Source organism: Triturus cristatus, chromosome 1_1 (genome assembly GCF_964204655.1).
Source record: "Triturus cristatus chromosome 1_1, aTriCri1.1, whole genome shotgun sequence".
NCBI lineage: Eukaryota > Metazoa > Chordata > Amphibia > Caudata > Salamandridae > Triturus > Triturus cristatus.
The window spans coordinates 1,212,140,493-1,212,158,469 of record NC_140579.1 but is presented as its reverse complement, the minus strand read 5'-3'; positions in this window follow the sequence as shown (position 1 = coordinate 1,212,158,469).

The following is a 17,977-nucleotide window of genomic DNA, read 5'->3' as shown; positions in this document are numbered from 1 at the left end:
GGCTCTAAAGCAGCTCTGCTGACCTGGTTCGCTCCCTCTAAAGCAGCACTGCTGACCTGGTTTCTCTGGCTCTACCGCAGCTCGGCTGACCTTGTGCTCTGGCTCTAGAGCAGCTCTGCTGACCTGGTTCTCAGGTTCTAGAGCAGGTCTGGTGACCTGGATCTATGGCTCTAAATCAGCTCTGCTGACCTAGTTCTCTGGTTCTAGGGGAGCTCTGCTGCCCTGGTCCTCTGGCTCTAAAGCAGCTCTGCTGACCTGGTTCTCTGCCTCTAGAGCTGCTCTGCTGACCTGGTTCTCTCCCTCTAAAGCACCACTGCTGACCTGGTTTCTCTGGCTCTACCGCTGCTCTGCTGACCTGGTTCTCTCCCTCTAAAGCAGCACTGCTTACCTGGTTTCTCTGGCTCTACCGCAGCTCGGCTCACCTTTTGCTCTGGCTCTAGTGCAGCTCTGCTGACCTGGTTCTCAGGTTCTAGAGCAGGTCTGCTGACCTGGTTCTATGGCTCTAAATCAGATCTGCTGACCTAGTTCTCTGGTTCTAGGGGAGCTCTGCTGCCCTGGTCCTCTGGCTCTAAAGCAGATCTGCTGACCTGGTTCTCTGCCTCTAGAGCTGCTCTGCGGACCTGGTTCTCTGGATCTAGAGCACCTCGGCTGACCTGGTTCTGTGGCTCTAAAACAGCTCTTCTGACATAGTTCTCTCGCTCTAAAGCAGCTCTGCTGACCTGGTTCTCTGGCTCTAGAGCAGTTCTGCTGACCTGGTTCTTAGGCTCTAGAGCAGCTCTGCTGACCTGGTTTTCTAGCTCTAAAGCAGCTCTGCTGACCTGGTTCTCTCCCTCTAAAGCAGCTCTGTTGACCTGGTTTCTCTGGATCTACAGCAGCTCGGCTGACCTGGTTCTCAGACTCTAGAGCAAATCTGCTGACCTGGTTCTCTGGCTCTATTGCAGCTCTGCTGACCTGGTTCTCTGCCTCTAGAGCAGCTCTGCTGACCTGGTTCTCAGGCTCTAGAGCAGCTCAGCTGACCTGGTTCTCTGGCTCTAAAACAGCTCTTCCGACATAGTTCTCTGGCTCTAAAGCAGCTCTGCTGACCTGGTTCTCTGGCTCTAGAGCAGCTCTGCTGCCCTGGTTCTTAGGCTCTAGAGCAGCTCTGCTGACCTGGTTCTTAGGCTTTAAAGCAGCTCTGATGGCCTGGTTCTTTGGCTCTATAGCAGCTGTGCTGACCTGGTTCTTAGGCTCCAGAGCAGCTCTGCTGACCTGGTTCTCTCCCTCTAAAGCAGCTCTGCTGACCTGGATTCTCTGGCTCTACAGCAGCTCTGCTGACCCGGTTCTCTGGCTCTAAAGCAGCTCTGCTGACCTGGTTCTATAGCTCTAAAGCAGCTCTGCTGACCTGGTTCTCTCCCTCTAAAGCAGCTCTGCTGACCTGGTTTCTCTGGCTCTACAGCAGCTCGACTGATCTGGTTCTCTGGCTCTAGAGCACATCTGCTGACCTGGTTCTCAGGCTCTAATGCAGCTCTGCTGACCTGGTTCTCTGGTTCTAGAGCAGCCCTGCTGACCTGGTTTTTAGGCTCTAGAGAAACTCTTCTGACCTGGTTCTCTGTCTCTTCAATGGCTCTGCTGACCTGGTTCTCTGGCTCTAAAGCAGCGCTGATGACCTGTTCTATGGCTCTAAAGCAGCTCTGCTGACCTGGTTCTCTGCCTATAAAGCAGCTCTGCTGACCTGGTTCTCTGCCTCTAGAGCAGCTCTGCTGACCTGGTTCTCATGCTCAAAAGCAGCTCTGCTGACCTTGTTCTCTGGCTCTAAAGCAGCTCTGCTGACCTGGTTCTCTCCTTATAAAGCGGCACTGCTGACCTGGTTTCTCTGGCTCTACAGCAGCTCTGCTGACCTGGTTCTATGGGTCTAGAGCAGCTCTGCTGACCAGGTTCTCAGGCTCTAAAGCAGATATGTTGACCTGGTTTCTCTGGCTCTACAGCAGTTCGGCTGACCTTGTTCTCTGGCTCTAGAGCAGATCTGCTGACCTGGTTCTCTGGCTCTAAAGCAGCTCTGCTGACCTAGTTCTCCGGCTCTAAAGCAGCTCTGCTGACCTGGTTCTCTCCCTCTTAAGCAGCACTGCTGACCTGGTTTCTCTGGCTCTACCACAGCTCGGCTGACCTGGTTCTCTGGCTCTAAAGCAGCGCTGCTGACCTGTTCTCTGGTTATAAAGCAGCTCTGCTGACCTGGTTCTCTGGCTCTAGAGCAGCTCTGCTGACCTGGTTCTCTTCCTCTAAAGCAGCTCTGCTGACCTGGTTTCTCTGGCTCTACAGCAGCTCTGCTGACCTGGTTCTATTGGTCTAGAGCAGCTCTGCTGACCTGGTTCTTCAGCTCTAGAGCAGCTCTGCTGACCTGGTTTTCTGGCTCTAAAGCAGCTCTGCTGACCTGGTTCTCTCCCTCTAAAGCAGCTCTGTTGACCTGGTTTCTCTGGCTCTACAGCAGTTCGGCTGACCTGGTTCTCTGGCTCTAGAGCACATCTGCTGACCTGGTTCTCAGGCTCTAGAGCAGCTCTGCTGACCTGGTTCTCTGGCTCTAATGCAGCTCTGCTGACCTGGTTCTCTGGTTCTAGAGCAGCTCTGCTGGCCTGGTTTTTAGGCTCTAGAGAAACTCTACTTTCCTGGTTCTCTGTCTCTTCAATGGCTCTGCTGACCTTGTTCTCTGGCTCTAAAGCAGCGCTGCTGACCTGTTCTCTGGCTCTAAAGCAGCTCTGCTGACCTGGTTCGCTCCCTCTAAAGCAGCACTGCTGACCTGGTTTCTCTGGCTCTACCGCAGCTCGGCTGACCTTGTGCTCTGGCTCTAGAGCAGCTCTGCTGACCTGGTTCTCAGGTTCTAGAGCAGGTCTGGTGACCTGGATCTATGGCTCTAAATCAGCTCTGCTGACCTAGTTCTCTGGTTCTAGGGGAGCTCTGCTGCCCTGGTCCTCTGGCTCTAAAGCAGCTCTGCTGACCTGGTTCTCTGCCTCTAGAGCTGCTCTGCTGACCTGGTTCTCTCCCTCTAAAGCACCACTGCTGACCTGGTTTCTCTGGCTCTACCGCTGCTCTGCTGACCTGGTTCTCTCCCTCTAAAGCAGCACTGCTTACCTGGTTTCTCTGGCTCTACCGCAGCTCGGCTCACCTTTTGCTCTGGCTCTAGTGCAGCTCTGCTGACCTGGTTCTCAGGTTCTAGAGCAGGTCTGCTGACCTGGTTCTATTGCTCTAAATCAGATCTGCTGACCTAGTTCTCTGGTTCTAGGGGAGCTCTGCTGCCCTGGTCCTCTGGCTCTAAAGCAGATCTGCTGACTTGGTTCTCTGCCTCTAGAGCTGCTCTGCGGACCTGGTTCTCTGGATCTAGAGCACCTCGGCTGACCTGGTTCTGTGGCTCTAAAACAGCTCTTCTGACATAGTTCTCTCGCTCTAAAGCAGCTCTGCTGACCTGGTTCTCTGGCTCTAGAGCAGTTCTGCTGACCTGTTTCTTAGGCTCTAGAGCAGCTCTGCTGACCTGGTTTTCTAGCTCTAAAGCAGCTCTGCTGACCTGGTTCTCTCCCTCTAAAGCAGCTCTGTTGACCTGGTTTCTCTGGATCTACAGCAGCTCGGCTGACCTGGTTCTCAGACTCTAGAGCAAATCTGCTGACCTGGTTCTCTGGCTCTATTGCAGCTCTGCTGACCTGGTTCTCTGCCTCTAGAGCAGCTCTGCTGACCTGGTTCTCAGGCTCTAGAGCAGCTCAGCTGACCTGGTTCTCTGGCTCTAAAACAGCTCTTCCGACATAGTTCTCTGGCTCTAAAGCAGCTCTGCTGACCTGGTTCTCTGGCTCTAGAGCAGCTCTGCTGCCCTGGTTCTTAGGCTCTAGAGCAGCTCTGCTGACCTGGTTCTTAGGCTTTAAAGCAGCTCTGATGGCCTGGTTCTTTGGCTCTATAGCAGCTGTGCTGACCTGGTTCTTAGGCTCCAGAGCAGCTCTGCTGACCTGGTTCTCTCCCTCTAAAGCAGCTCTGCTGACCTGGATTCTCTGGCTCTACAGCAGCTCTGCTGACCCGGTTCTCTGGCTCTAAAGCAGCTCTGCTGACCTGGTTCTATAGCTCTAAAGCAGCTCTGCTGACCTGGTTCTCTCCCTCTAAAGCAGCTATGTTGACCTGGTTTCTCTGGCTCTAGGGGATCTCCAGTGCCCTGGTTCTCTGGCTCTAAAGCAGCTCTGCTGACCTTGTTATCTGCCTCTAGAGCAGCTCTGCTGACCTGGTTCTCAGGCTCTAGAGCAGCTCAGCTGACCTGGTTCTCTGGCTCTAAAACAGCTCTTCCGACATAGTTCTCTGGCTCTAAAGCAGCTCTGCTGACCTGGTTCTCAGGTTCTAGAGCAGCTCTGCTGACCTGGTTCTATGGCTCTAAATCAGATCTGCTGACCTAGTTCTCTGGTTCTAGGGGAGCTCTGCTGCCCTGGTCCTCTGGCTCTAAAGCAGCTCTGCTGACATGGTTTTCAGGCTCTAGAGCACCTCGGCTGACCTGGTTCTGTGGCTCTAAAACAGCTCTTCTGACATAGTTCTCTGGATTTAAAGCAGCTCTGCTGGCCTGGTTCTCTGGCTCTAGAGCAGGTCTGCTGACCTGGTTCTTAGGCTCTAGAGCAGCTCTGCTGACCTGGTTCTTTTACTCTAAAGCAGCTCTGCTCACCTGGTTCTCTGGCTCTATAGCAGCTGTGCTGACCTGCTTCTCTGGCTGTAGAGCAGCTCTGCTGACCTGGTTCTTAGAATCTAGAGCAACTCTGCTAACCTGGTTCTCTGGCTCTAAAGCAGCTCGGCTGACCTGGTTCTCTGGCTCTAGAGCATATCTGCTGACCTGGTTCTCAGGCTCTAAAGCAGCTCTGTTGACCTGGTTTCTCTGGCTCTACAGCAGCTCAGCTGACCTGGTTCTCTGGCTCTAGAGCAGATCTGCTGACCTGGTTCTCTGGCTCTAAAGCAGCTCTGCTGACCTAGTTCTCTGGCTCTAAAGCAGCTCTGCTGACCTGGTTCTCTCCCTCTTAAGCAGCACTGCTGACCTGGTTTCTCTGGCTCTACCACAGCTCGGCTGAGCTGGTTCTCTGGCTCTAGAGCAGCTCTGCTGACCTGCTTCTCAGGTTGTAGAGCTGCTCTGCTGACGTGGTTCTCTGGCTCTAAAGCAGCTCTGCTGACCTGGTTCTCTGGTTCTAGGGGAGCTCCAGTGCCCTGGTTCTCTGGCTCTAAAGCAGCTCGGCTGACCTTGTGCTCTGGCTCTAGAGCAGCTCTGCTGACCTGGTTCTCAGATTCTAGAGCAGCTCTGCTGACCTGGTTCTATGGCTCTAAATCAGCTCTGCTGACCTAGTTCTCTGGTTCTAGGGGAGCTATGCTGCCCTGGTCCTCTGGCTCTAAAGCAGCTCTGCTGACATGGTTCTCTGCCTCTAGTGCTGCTCTGCGGACCTGGTTTTCAGGCTCTAGAGCAGATCTGCTGACCAGGTTCTCAGGCTCTAAAGCAGCTATGTTGACCTGGTTTCTCTGGCTCTACAGCAGCTCGGCTGACCTTGTTCTCTGGCTCTAGAGCAGATCTGCTGACCTGGTTCGCTGGCTCTAAAGCAGCTCTGCTGACCTAGTTCTCCGGCTCTAAAGCAGCTATGCTGACCTGGTTCTCTCCCTCTTAAGCAGCACTGCTGACCTGGTTTCTCTGGCTCTACCACAGCTCGGCTGACCTGGTTCTCTGGCTCTAAAGCAGCGCTGCTGACCTGTTCTCTGGTTATAAAGCAGCTCTGCTGACCTGGTTCTCTGGCTCTAAAGCAGCTCTGCTGACCTGGTTCTCTCCCTCTAAAGCAGCTCTGCTGACCTGGTTTCTCTGGCTCTACAGCAGCTCTGCTGACCTGGTTCTTAGGCTGTAGAGCAGCTCTGCTGACCTGGTTTTCTGGCTCTAAAGCAGCTCTGCTGACCTGGTTCTCCGTCTCTAAAGCAGCTCTGTTCACCTGGTTTCTCTGGCTCTACAGCAGCTCGACTGATCTGGTTCTCTGGCTCTAGAGCACATCTGCTGACCTGGTTCTCAGGCTCTAATGCAGCTCTGCTGACCTGGTTCTCTGGTTCTAGAGCAGCCCTGCTGACCAGGTTTTTAGGCTCTAGAGAAACTCTTCTGACCTGGTTCTCTGTCTCTTCAATGGCTCTGCTGACCTGGTTCTCTGGCTCTAAAGCAGCGCTGATGACCTGTTCTATGGCTCTAAAGCAGCTCTGCTGACCTGGTTCTCTGCCTATAAAGCAGCTCTGCTGACCTGGTTCTCTGCCTCTAGAGCAGCTCTGCTGACCTGGTTCTCATGCTCTAAAGCAGCTCTGCTGACCTTGTTCTCTGGCTCTAAAGCAGCTCTGCTGACCTGGTTCTCTCCTTCTAAAGCGGCACTGCTGACCTGGTTTCTCTGGCTCTACAGCAGCTCTGCTGACCTGGTTCTATGGGTCTAGAGCAGCTCTGCTGACCAGGTTCTCAGGCTCTAAAGCAGATATGTTGACCTGGTTTCTCTGGCTCTACAGCAGCTCGGCTGACCTTGTTCTCTGGCTCTAGAGCAGATCTGCTGACCTGGTTCTCTGGCTCTAAAGCAGCTCTGCTGACCTAGTTCTCCGGCTCTAAAGCAGCTCTGCTGACCTGGTTCTCTCCCTCTTAAGCAGCACTGCTGACCTGGTTTCTCTGGCTCTACCACAGCTCGGCTGACCTAGTTCTCTGGCTCTAAAGCAGCGCTGCTGACCTGTTCTCTGGTTATAAAGCAGCTCTGCTGACCTGGTTCTCTGGCTCTAGAGCAGCTCTGCTGACCTGGTTCTCTTCCTCTAAAGCAGCTCTGCTGACCTGGTTTCTCTGGCTCTACAGCAGCTCTGCTGACCTGGTTCTATTGGTCTAGAGCAGCTCTGCTGACCTGGTTCTTCAGCTTTAGAGCAGCTCTGCTGACCTGGTTTTCTGGCTCTAAAGCAGCTCTGTTGACCTGGTTTCTCTGGCTCTACAGCAGTTCGGCTGACCTGGTTCTCTGGCTCTAGAGCACATCTGCTGACCTGGTTCTCAGGCTCTAGAGCAGCTCTGCTGACCTGGTTCTCTGGCTCTAATGCAGCTCTGCTGACCTGGATCTCTGGTTCTAGAGCAGCTCTGCTGGCCTGGTTTTTAGGCTCTAGAGAAACTCTACTGACCTGGTTCTCTGTCTCTTCAATGGCTCTGCTGACCTTGTTCTCTGGCTCTAAAGCAGCGCTGCTGACCTGTTCTCTGGCTCTAAAGCAGCTCTGCTGACCTGGTTCGCTCCCTCTAAAGCAGCACTGCTGACCTGGTTTCTCTGGCTCTACCGCAGCTCGGCTGACCTTGTGCTCTGGCTCTAGAGCAGCTCTGCTGACCTGGTTCTCAGGTTCTAGAGCAGGTCTGCTGACCTGGATCTATGGCTCTAAATCAGCTCTGCTGACCTAGTTCTCTGGTTCTAGGGGAGCTCTGCTGCCCTGGTCCTCTGGCTCTAAAGCAGCTCTGCTGACCTGGTTCTCTGCCTCTAGAGCTGCTCTGCTGACCTGGTTCTCTCCCTCTAAAGCAGACCTGCTGACCTGGTTTCTCTGGCTCTACCGCTGCTCTGCTGACCTGGTTCTCTCCCTCTAAAGCAGCACTGCTGACCTGGATTCTCTGGCTCTACCGCAGCTCGGCTGACCTTGTGCTCTGGCTCTAGTGCAGCTCTGCTGACCTGGTTCTCAGGTTCTAGAGCAGGTCTGCTGACCTGGTTCTATGGCTCTAAATCAGATCTGCTGACCTAGTTCTCTGGTTCTAGGGGAGCTCTGCTGCCCTGGTCCTCTGGCTCTAAAGCAGATCTGCTGACCTGGTTCTCTGCCTCTAGAGCTGCTCTGCGGACCTGGTTCTCTGGATCTAGAGCACCTCGGCTGACCTGGTTCTGTGGCTCTAAAACAGCTCTTCTGACATAGTTCTCTCGCTCTAAAGCAGCTCTGCTGACCTGGTTCTCTGGCTCTAGAGCAGTTCTGCTGACCTGGTTCTTAGGCTCTAGAGCAGCTCTGCTGACCTGGTTTTCTAGCTCTACAGCAGCTCGGCTGACCTGGTTCTCAGACTCTAGAGCAAATCTGCTGACCTGGTTCTCTGGCTCTATTGCAGCTCTGCTGACCTGGTTCTCTGCCTCTAGAGCAGCTCTGCTGACCTGGTTCTCAGGCTCTAGAGCAGCTCAGCTGACCTGGTTCTCTGGCTCTAAAACAGCTCTTCCGACATAGTTCTCTGGCTCTAAAGCAGCTCTGCTGACCTGGTTCTCTGGCTCTAGAGCAGCTCTGCTGCCCTGGTTCTTAGGCTCTAGAGCAGCTCTGCTGACGACCTGGTTCTTAGGCTTTAAAGCAGCTCTGATGGCCTGGTTCTTTGGCTCTATAGCAGCTGTGCTGGCCTGGTTCTTAGGCTCTAGAGCAGCTCTGCTGACCTGGTTCTTTTACTCTAAAGCAGCTCTGCTGACCTGGTTCTCTCCCTCTAAAGCAGCTCTGCTGACCTGGATTCTCTGGCTCTACAGCAGCTCTGCTGACCCGGTTCTCTGGCTCTAAAGCAGCTCTGCTGACCTGGTTCTATAGCTCTAAAGCAGCTCTGCTGACCTGGTTCTCTCCCTCTAAAGCAGCTCTGCTGACCTGGTTTCTCTGGCTCTACAGCAGCTCTGCTGACCTGGTTCTCTGGCTGTAGAGCAGCTCTGCTGACCTGGTTCTCAGGCTCTAGAGCAGCTCAGCTGACCTGGTTCTCTGGCTCTAAAACAGCTCTTCCGACATAGTTCTCTGGCTCTAAAGCAGCTCTGCTGACCTGGTTCTCAGGTTCTAGAGCAGCTCTGCTGACCTGGTTCTATGGCTCTAAATCAGATCTGCTGACCTAGTTCTCTGGTTCTAGGGGAGCTCTGCTGCCCTGGTCCTCTGGCTCTAAAGCAGCTCTGCTGACATGGTTTTCAGGCTCTAGAGCACCTCGGCTGACCTGGTTCTGTGGCTCTAAAACAGCTCTTCTGACATAGTTCTCTGGATTTAAAGCAGCACTGCTGGCCTGGTTCTCTGGCTCTAGAGCAGGTCGGCTGACCTGCTTCTTAGGCTCTAGAGCAGCTCTGCTGACCTGGTTCTTTTACTCTAAAGCAGCTCTGCTGACCTGGTTCTCTGGCTCTATAGCAGCTGTGCTGACCTGCTTCTCTTGCTGTAGAGCAGCTCTGCTGACCTGGTTCTTAGAATCTAGAGCAACTCTGCTAACCTGGTTCTCTGGCTCTAAAGCAGCTTGGCTGACCTGGTTCTCTGGCTCTAGAGCATATCTGCTGACCTGGTTCTCAGGCTCTAAAGCAGCTCTGTTGACCTGGTTTCTCTGGCTCTACAGCAGCTCAGCTGACCTGGTTCTCTGGCTCTAGAGCAGATCTGCTGACCTGGTTCTCTGGCTCTAAAGCAGCTCTGCTGACCTAGTTCTCTGGCTCTAAAGCAGCTCTGCTGACCTGGTTCTCTCCCTCTTAAGCAGCACTGCTGACCTGGTTTCTCTGGCTCTACCACAGCTCGGCTGACCTGGTTCTCTGGCTCTAGAGCAGCTCTGCTGACCTGCTTCTCAGGTTGTAGAGCTGCTCTGCTGACGTGGTTCTCTGGCTCTACAGCAGCCCTGCTGACCTTGTTCTCTGGCACTAAAACAGCTCTGCTGACCTGGTTCTATGGCTCTAAAGCAGCTCTGCTGACCTGGTTCTCTGGTTCTAGGGGAGCTCCAGTGCCCTGGTTCTCTGGCTCTAAAGCAGCTCGGCTGACCTTGTGCTCTGGCTCTAGAGCAGCTCTGCTGACCTGGTTCTCAGATTCTAGAGCAGCTCTGCTGACCTGGTCCTCTGGCTCTAAAGCAGCTCTGCTGACATGGTTCTCTGCCTCTAGTGCTGCTCTGCGGACCTGGTTTTCAGGCTCTAGAGCACCTCGGCTGACCTGGTTCTGTGGCTCTAAAACAGCTCTTCTGACATAGTTCTCTGGATTTATAGCAGCTCTGCTGACCTGGTTCTCTGGCTCTAGAGCAGGTCTGCTGACCTGGTTCTTAGGCTCTAGAGCAGCTCTGCTGACCTGGTTCTTTTACTCTAAAGCAGCTCTGCTGACCTGGTTCTCTGGCTCTATAGCAGCTGTGCTGACCTGCTTCTCTGGCTGAAGAGCAGCTCTGCTGACCTGGTTCTTAGAATCTAGAGCAGCTCTGCTAACCTGGTTCTCTGGCTCTAAAGCAGCTCGGCTGACCTGGTTCTCTGGCTCTAGAGCAGATCTGCTGACCTGGTTCTCAGACTCTAAAGCAGCTCTGTTGACCTGGTTTCTCTGGCTCTACAGCAGCTCATCTGACCTGGTTCTCTGGCTCTAGAGCAGATCTGCTGACGTGGTTCTCTGGCTCTAAAGCAGCTCTGCTGACCTGGTGCTCTCCCTCTTAAGCAGCACTGCTGACCTGGTTTCTCTGGCTCTACCACAGCTCGGCTGACCTGGTTCTCTGGCTCTAGAGCAGCTCTGCTGACCTGCTTCTCACGTTGTAGAGCTGCTCTGCTGACCTGGTTCTCTGGCTCTACAGCAGCTCTGCTGACCTCGTTCTCTGCCTCTAGAGCAGCTCTGCTGACCTGGTTCTCAGGCTCTAATGCAGCTCTGCTGACCTGGTTCTCTGGTTCTAGAGCAGCCCTGCTGACCTGGTTTTTAGGCTCTAGAGAAACTCTACTGGCCTGGTTCTCTGTCTCTTCAATGGCTCTGCTGACCTGGTTCTCTGGCTCAAAAGCAGCGCTGCTGACCTGTTCTATGGCTCTAAAGCAGCTCTGATGACCTGGTTCTCTGGCTCTAAAGCAGCTCTGCTGACCTGGTTCTCTGCCTCTAGAGCAGCTCTGCTGACCTGGTTTTCTGGCTCTAAAGCAGCTCTGCTGACCTTGTTCTCTGGCTCTAAAGCAGCTCTGCTGACCTGGTTCTCTCCTTCTAAAGCGGCACTGCTTACCTGGTTTCTCTGGATCTACCGCAGCTGTGCTGACCTGGTTCTTAGGCTCTAGAGCAGCTCTGCTGACCTGGTTCTCTCCCTCCAAAGCAGCTCTACTGACCTGGTTTCTCTGGCTCTACAGCAGCTCTGCTGACCTGGTTCTCTTGCTCTAGAGCAGCTATGCTGACCTGGTTCTTAGGCTCTAGAGCAGCTCTGCTGATCTGGTTTTCTAGCTCTAAAGCAGCTCTGCTGACCTGGTTCTCCCTCTAAAGCAGCTATGTTGACCTGGTTTCTCTGGATCTACAGCAGCTCGGCTGACCTGGTTCTCAGGCTCTAGAGCAAATCTGCTGACCTGGTTCTCTGCCTCTAGAGCAGCTCTGCTGACCTGGTTCTCTGGCTCTAAAGCAGCGCTGCTGACCTGTTCTCTGGCTATAAAGCAGCTCTGCTGACTGGGTTCTCTGGCTCTAAAGCAGCTCTGCTGACCTGGTTCTCTCCCTCTAAAGCAGCTCTGCTGACCTGGTTTCTCTGGCTCTACAGCAGCTCTGCTGACCTGGTTCTATGGCTCTAAAGCAGCTCTGCTGACCTGGTTCTCTGGTTCTAGGGGAGCTCCAGTGCCCTGGTTCTCTGGCTCTAAAGCAGCTCGGCTGACCTTGTGCTCTGGCTCTAGAGCAGCTCTGCTGACCTGGTTCTCAGATTCTAGAGCAGCTCTGCTGACCTGGTTCTATGGCTCTAAATCAGCTCTGCTGACCTAGTTCTCTGGTTCTAGGGGAGCTCTGCTGCCCTGGTCCTCTGGCTCTAAAGCAGCTCTGCTGACATGGTTCTCTGCCTCTAGTGCTGCTCTGCGGACCTGGTTTTCAGGCTCTAGAGCACCTCGGCTGACCTGGTTCTGTGGCTCTAAAACAGCTCTTCTGACATAGTTCTCTGGATTTATAGCAGCTCTGCTGACCTGGTTCTCTGGCTCTAGAGCAGGTCTGCTGACCTGGTTCTTAGGCTCTAGAGCAGCTCTGCTGACCTGGTTCTTTTACTCTAAAGCAGCTCTGCTGACCTGGTTCTCTGGCTCTATAGCAGCTGTGCTGACCTGCTTCTCTGGCTGAAGAGCAGCTCTGCTGACCTGGTTCTTAGAATCTAGAGCAGCTCTGCTAACCTGGTTCTCTGGCTCTAAAGCAGCTCGGCTGACCTGGTTCTCTGGCTCTAGAGCAGATCTGCTGACCTGGTTCTCAGACTCTAAAGCAGCTCTGTTGACCTGGTTTCTCTGGCTCTACAGCAGCTCATCTGACCTGGTTCTCTGGCTCTAGAGCAGATCTGCTGACGTGGTTCTCTGGCTCTAAAGCAGCTCTGCTGACCTGGTGCTCTCCCTCTTAAGCAGCACTGCTGACCTGGTTTCTCTGGCTCTACCACAGCTCGGCTGACCTGGTTCTCTGGCTCTAGAGCAGCTCTGCTGACCTGCTTCTCACGTTGTAGAGCTGCTCTGCTGACCTGGTTCTCTGGCTCTACAGCAGCTCTGCTGACCTCGTTCTCTGCCTCTAGAGCAGCTCTGCTGACCTGGTTCTCAGGCTCTAATGCAGCTCTGCTGACCTGGTTCTCTGGTTCTAATGCAGCCCTGCTGACCTGGTTTTTAGGCTCTAGAGAAACTCTACTGGCCTGGTTCTCTGTCTCTTCAATGGCTCTGCTGACCTGGTTCTCTGGCTCAAAAGCAGCGCTGCTGACCTGTTCTATGGCTCTAAAGCAGCTCTGATGACCTGGTTCTCTGGCTCTAAAGCAGCTCTGCTGACCTGGTTCTCTGCCTCTAGAGCAGCTCTGCTGACCTGGTTTTCTGGCTCTAAAGCAGCTCTGCTGACCTTGTTCTCTGGCTCTAAAGCAGCTCTGCTGACCTGGTTCTCTCCTTCTAAAGCGGCACTGCTGACCTGGTTTCTCTGGATCTACCGCAGCTGTGCTGACCTGGTTCTTAGGCTCTAGAGCAGCTCTGCTGACCTGGTTTCTCTGGCTCTACAGCAGCTCTGCTGACCTGGTTCTCTTGCTCTAGAGCAGCTATGCTGACCTGGTTCTTAGGCTCTAGAGCAGCTCTGCTGATCTGGTTTTCTAGCTCTAAAGCAGCTCTGCTGACCTGGTTCTCCCTCTAAAGCAGCTATGTTGACCTGGTTTCTCTGGATCTACAGCAGCTCGGCTGACCTGGTTCTCAGGCTCTAGAGCAAATCTGCTGACCTGGTTCTCTGCCTCTAGAGCAGCTCTGCTGACCTGGTTCTCTGGCTCTAAAGCAGCGCTGCTGACCTGTTCTCTGGCTATAAAGCAGCTCTGCTGACTGGGTTCTCTGGCTCTAAAGCAGCTCTGCTGACCTGGTTCTCTCCCTCTAAAGCAGCTCTGCTGACCTGGTTTCTCTGGCTCTACAGCAGCTCTGCTGACCTGGTTCTATGGGTCTAGAGCAGCTCTGCTGACCTGGTTCTCTGGCTCTAGAGCAGCTCTGCTGACCTGGTTGTCTGGCTCTATAGCAGCTCTGCTGGCCTGGTTCTCCCCCTCTAAAGCAGCTCTGTTCACCTGGTTTCTCTGGCTCTACAGCAGCTCGACTGACCTGGTTCTCTGGCTCTAGAGCACATCTGCTGACCTGGTTCTCAGGCTCTAATGCAGCTCTGCTGACCTGGTTCTCTTGTTCTAGAGCAGCTCTGCTGACCTGGTTTTTAGGCTCTAGAGAAACTCTACTGACCTGGTTCTCTATCTCTTCAATGGCTCTGCTGACCTGGTTCTCTGGCTTTAAAGCAGCGCTGCTGACCTGTTCTATGGCTCTAAAGCAGCTCTGCTGACCTGGTTCTCTGGCTCTAAAGCAGCTCTGCTGACCTGGTTCTCGGGTTCTAAAGCAGCTCTGCTGACCTGGTTCTCTGGCTCTAAAGCAGCTCTGCTGACCTTGTTCTCTGGCTCTAAAGCAGCTCTGCTGACCTGGTTCTTTCCTTCTAAAGCAGCACTGCTGACCTGGTTTCTCTGGATCTACTGCAGGTCGGCTGACCTTGTGCTCTGGCTCTGGAGCAGCTCTGCTGACCTGGTTCTCTGGTTCTAGAGCAGCTGTGCTGACCTGGTTCTTAGGCTCTACAGCGGCTCTACTGACCTGGTTCTCTCCCTCTAAAGCAGCTCTACTGACCTGGTTTCTCTTGCTCTAGATCAGCTCTGCTGACCTGGTTCTCTGGCTCTAAAGCAGCTCTGCTGACCTTGTTCTCTGGCTCTAAAGCAGCTCTGCTGACCTGGTTCTTTCCTTCTAAAGCAGCACTGCTGACCTGGTTTCTCTGGATCTACTGCAGGTCGGCTGACCTTGTGCTCTGGCTCTGGAGCAAATCTGCTGACCTGGTTCTCTGCCTCTAGAGCAGCTCTGCTGACCTGGTTCTCTGGCTCTAAAGCAGCGCTGCTGACCTGTTCTCTGGCTATAAAGCAGCTCTGCAGACTGGGTTCTCTGGCTCTAAAGCAGCTCTGCTGACCTGGTTCTCTCCCTCTAAAGCAGCTCTGCTGACCTGGTTTCTCTGGATCTACAGCAGCTCGGCTGACCTGGTTCTCAGGCTCTAGAGCAAATCTGCTGACCTGGTTCTCTGCCTCTAGAGCAGCTCTGCTGACCTGGTTCTCTGGCTCTAAAGCAGCGCTGCTGACCTGTTCTCTGGCTATAAAGCAGCTCTGCTGACTGGGTTCTCTGGCTCTAAAGCAGCTCTGCTGACCTGGTTCTCTCCCTCTAAAGCAGCTCTGCTGACCTGGTTTCTCTGGCTCTACAGCAACTCTGCTGACCTGGTTCTATGGGTCTAGAGCAGCTCTGCTGACCTGGTTCTCTGGCTCTAGAGCAGCTCTGCTGACCTGGTTGTCTGGCTCTATAGCAGCTCTGCTGGCCTGGTTCTCCCCCTCTAAAGCAGCTCTGTTCACCTGGTTTCTCTGGCTCTACAGCAGCTCGACTGACCTGGTTCTCTGGCTCTAGAGCACATCTGCTGACCTGGTTCTCAGGCTCTAATGCAGCTCTGCTGACCTGGTTCTCTTGTTCTAGAGCAGCTCTGCTGACCTGGTTTTTAGGCTCTAGAGAAACTCTACTGACCTGGTTCTCTATCTCTTCAATGGCTCTGCTGACCTGGTTCTCTGGCTTTAAAGCAGCGCTGCTGACCTGTTCTATGGCTCTAAAGCAGCTCTGCTGACCTGGTTCTCTGGCTCTAAAGCAGCTCTGCTGACATGGTTCTCGGGTTCTAAAGCAGCTCTGCTGACCTGGTTCTCTGGCTCTAAAGCAGCTCTGCTGACCTTGTTCTCTGGCTCTAAAGCAGCTCTGCTGACCTGGTTCTTTCCTTCTAAAGCAGCACTGCTGACCTGGTTTCTCTGGATCTACTGCAGGTCGGCTGACCTTGTGCTCTGGCTCTGGAGCAGCTCTGCTGACCTGGTTCTCTGGTTCTAGAGCAGCTGTGCTGACCTGGTTCTTAGGCTCTACAGCGGCTCTACTGACCTGGTTCTCTCCCTCTAAAGCAGCTCTACTGACCTGGTTTCTCTTGCTCTAGATCAGCTCTGCTGACCTGGTTCTTAGGCTCTAGAGCAGCTCTGCTGATCTGGTTTTCTAGCTCTAAAGCAGCTCTGCTGACCTGGTTTTCTCCCTCTAAAGCAGCTCTGTTGACCTGGTTTCTCTGGATCTACAGCAGCTAGGCTGACCTGGTTCTCAGGCTCTAGAGCAAATCTGCTGACCTGGTTTTCAGGCTCTAGAGCAGCTCTGCTGACCTGGTTCTCTGGCTCTATTGCAGCTCTGCTGACCTGGTTCTCTGGTTCTAGAGCAGCTCTGCTGACCTGGTTCTCTGGCTCTAAAGCAGCTCTGCTGACCTGGTTCTCTCCCTCTAAAGCAGCTCTGCTGACGTGGTTTTCTGCCTCTAGGGCAGCTCTGCTGACCTGGTTCTCTGGCTCTAAAGCAGCTCTGCTGACCTTGTTCTCTGGCTCTAAAGCAGCTCTGCTGACCTGGTTCTCTCCCTCTAAAGCAGCTCTGCTGACCTGGTTCTCTGGCTCTAAAGCAGCTCGGCTGACCTTGTGCTCTGGCTCTAGATCAGCTCTGCTGACCTGGTTCTCAGGTTCTAGAGCAGCTCTGCTGACCTGGTTCTATGGCTCTAAATCAGCTCTGCTGACCTAGTTCTCTGGTTCTAGGGGAGCTCTGCTGCCCTGGTCCTCTGGCTCTAAAGCAGCTCTGCTGACATGGTTCTCTGCCTCTAGAGCTGCTCTGCGGACCTGGTTTTCAGGCTCTAGAGCACCTCGGCTGACCTGGTTCTGTGGCTCTAAAACAGCTCTTCTGACATAGTTCTCTGGTTTTAAAGCAGCTCTGCTGACCTGGTTCTCTGGCTCTAGAGCAGGTCTGCTGACCTGGTTCTTAGGCTCTAGAGCAGCTCTGCTGACCTATTTCTTTTACTCTAAAGCAGCTCTGCTGACCTGGTTCTCTGGCTCAATAGCAGCTGTGCTGACCTGCTTCTCTGGCTGTGGAGCAGCTCTGCTGACCTGGTTCTTAGAATCTAAAGCAGCTCTGCTAACCTGGTTCTCTGACTGTAAAGCAGCTCGGCTGACCTGGTTCTCTGGATCTAGAGCAGATCTGCTGACCTGGTTCTCAGGCTATAAAGCAGCTCTGTTGACCTGGTTTCTCTGGCTCTGCAGCAGCTCAGCTGACCTGGTTCTCTGGCTCTAGAGCAGATCTGCTGACCTGGTTCTCTGGCTCTACAGCAGCTCTGCTGACCTTGTTCTCTGGCACTAAAACAGCTCTGCTGACCTGATTCTATGGCTCTAAAGCAGCTCTGCTGACCTGGTTCTCTGGTTCTAGGGGAGCTCCAGTGCCCTGGTTCTCTGGCTCTAAAGCAGCTCGGCTGACCTTGTGCTCTGGCTCTAGAGCAGCTCTGCTGACCTGGTTCTCAGGTTCTAGAGCAGCTCTGATGGCCTGGTTCTTTGGCTCTATAGCAGCTGTGCTGACCTGGTTCTTAGGCTCTAGAGCAGCTCTGCTGACCTGGTTCTTTTACTCTAAAGCAGCTCTGCTGACCTGGTTCTCTCCCTCTAAAGCAGCTCTGCTGACCTGGATTCTCTGGCTCTACAGCAGCTCTGCTGACCCGGTTCTCTGGCTCTAAAGCAGCTCTGCTGACCTGGTTCTATAGCTCTAAAGCAGCTCTGCTGACCTGGTTCTCTCCCTCTAAAGCAGCTCTGCTGACCTGGTTTCTCTGGCTCTACAGCAGCTCTGCTGACCTGGTTCTCTGGCTGTAGAGCAGCTCTGCTGACCTGGGTCTTAGCCTCTAGAGCAGCTCTGCTAACCTGGTTCTCTGGCTCTAAAGCAGATCGGCTGACCTGGTTCTCTGGCTCTAGAGCAGATCTGCTGACCAGGTTCTCAGGCTCTAAAGCAGCTATGTTGACCTGGTTTCGCTGGTTCTAGGGGATCTCCAGTGCCCTGGTTCTCTGGCTCTAAAGCAGCTCTGCTGACCTTGTTATCTGCCTCTAGAGCAGCTCTGCTGACCTGGTTCTCAGGCTCTAGAGCAGCTCAGCTGACCTGGTTCTCTGGCTCTAAAACAGCTCTTCCGACATAGTTCTCTGGCTCTAAAGCAGCTCTGCTGACCTGGTTCTCAGGTTCTAGAGCAGCTCTGCTGACCTGGTTCTATGGCTCTAAATCAGATCTGCTGACCTAGTTCTCTGGTTCTAGGGGAGCTCTGCTGCCCTGGTCCTCTGGCTCTAAAGCAGCTCTGCTGACATGGTTTTCAGGCTCTAGAGCACCTCGGCTGACCTAGTTCTGTGGCTCTAAAACAGCTCTTCTGACATAGTTCTCTGGATTTAAAGCAGCACTGCTGGCCTGGTTCTCTGGCTCTAGAGCAGGTCTGCTGACCTGCTTCTTAGGCTCTAGAGCAGCTCTGCTGACCTGGTTCTTTTACTCTAAAGCAGCTCTGCTGACCTGGTTCTCTGGCTCTATAGCAGCTGTGCTGACCTGCTTCTCTTGCTGTAGAGCAGCTCTGCTGACCTGGTTCTTAGAATCTAGAGCAACTCTGCTAACCTGGTTCTCTGGCTCTAAAGCAGCTCGGCTGACCTGGTTCTCTGGCTCTAGAGCATATCTGCTGACCTGGTTCTCAGGCTCTAAAGCAG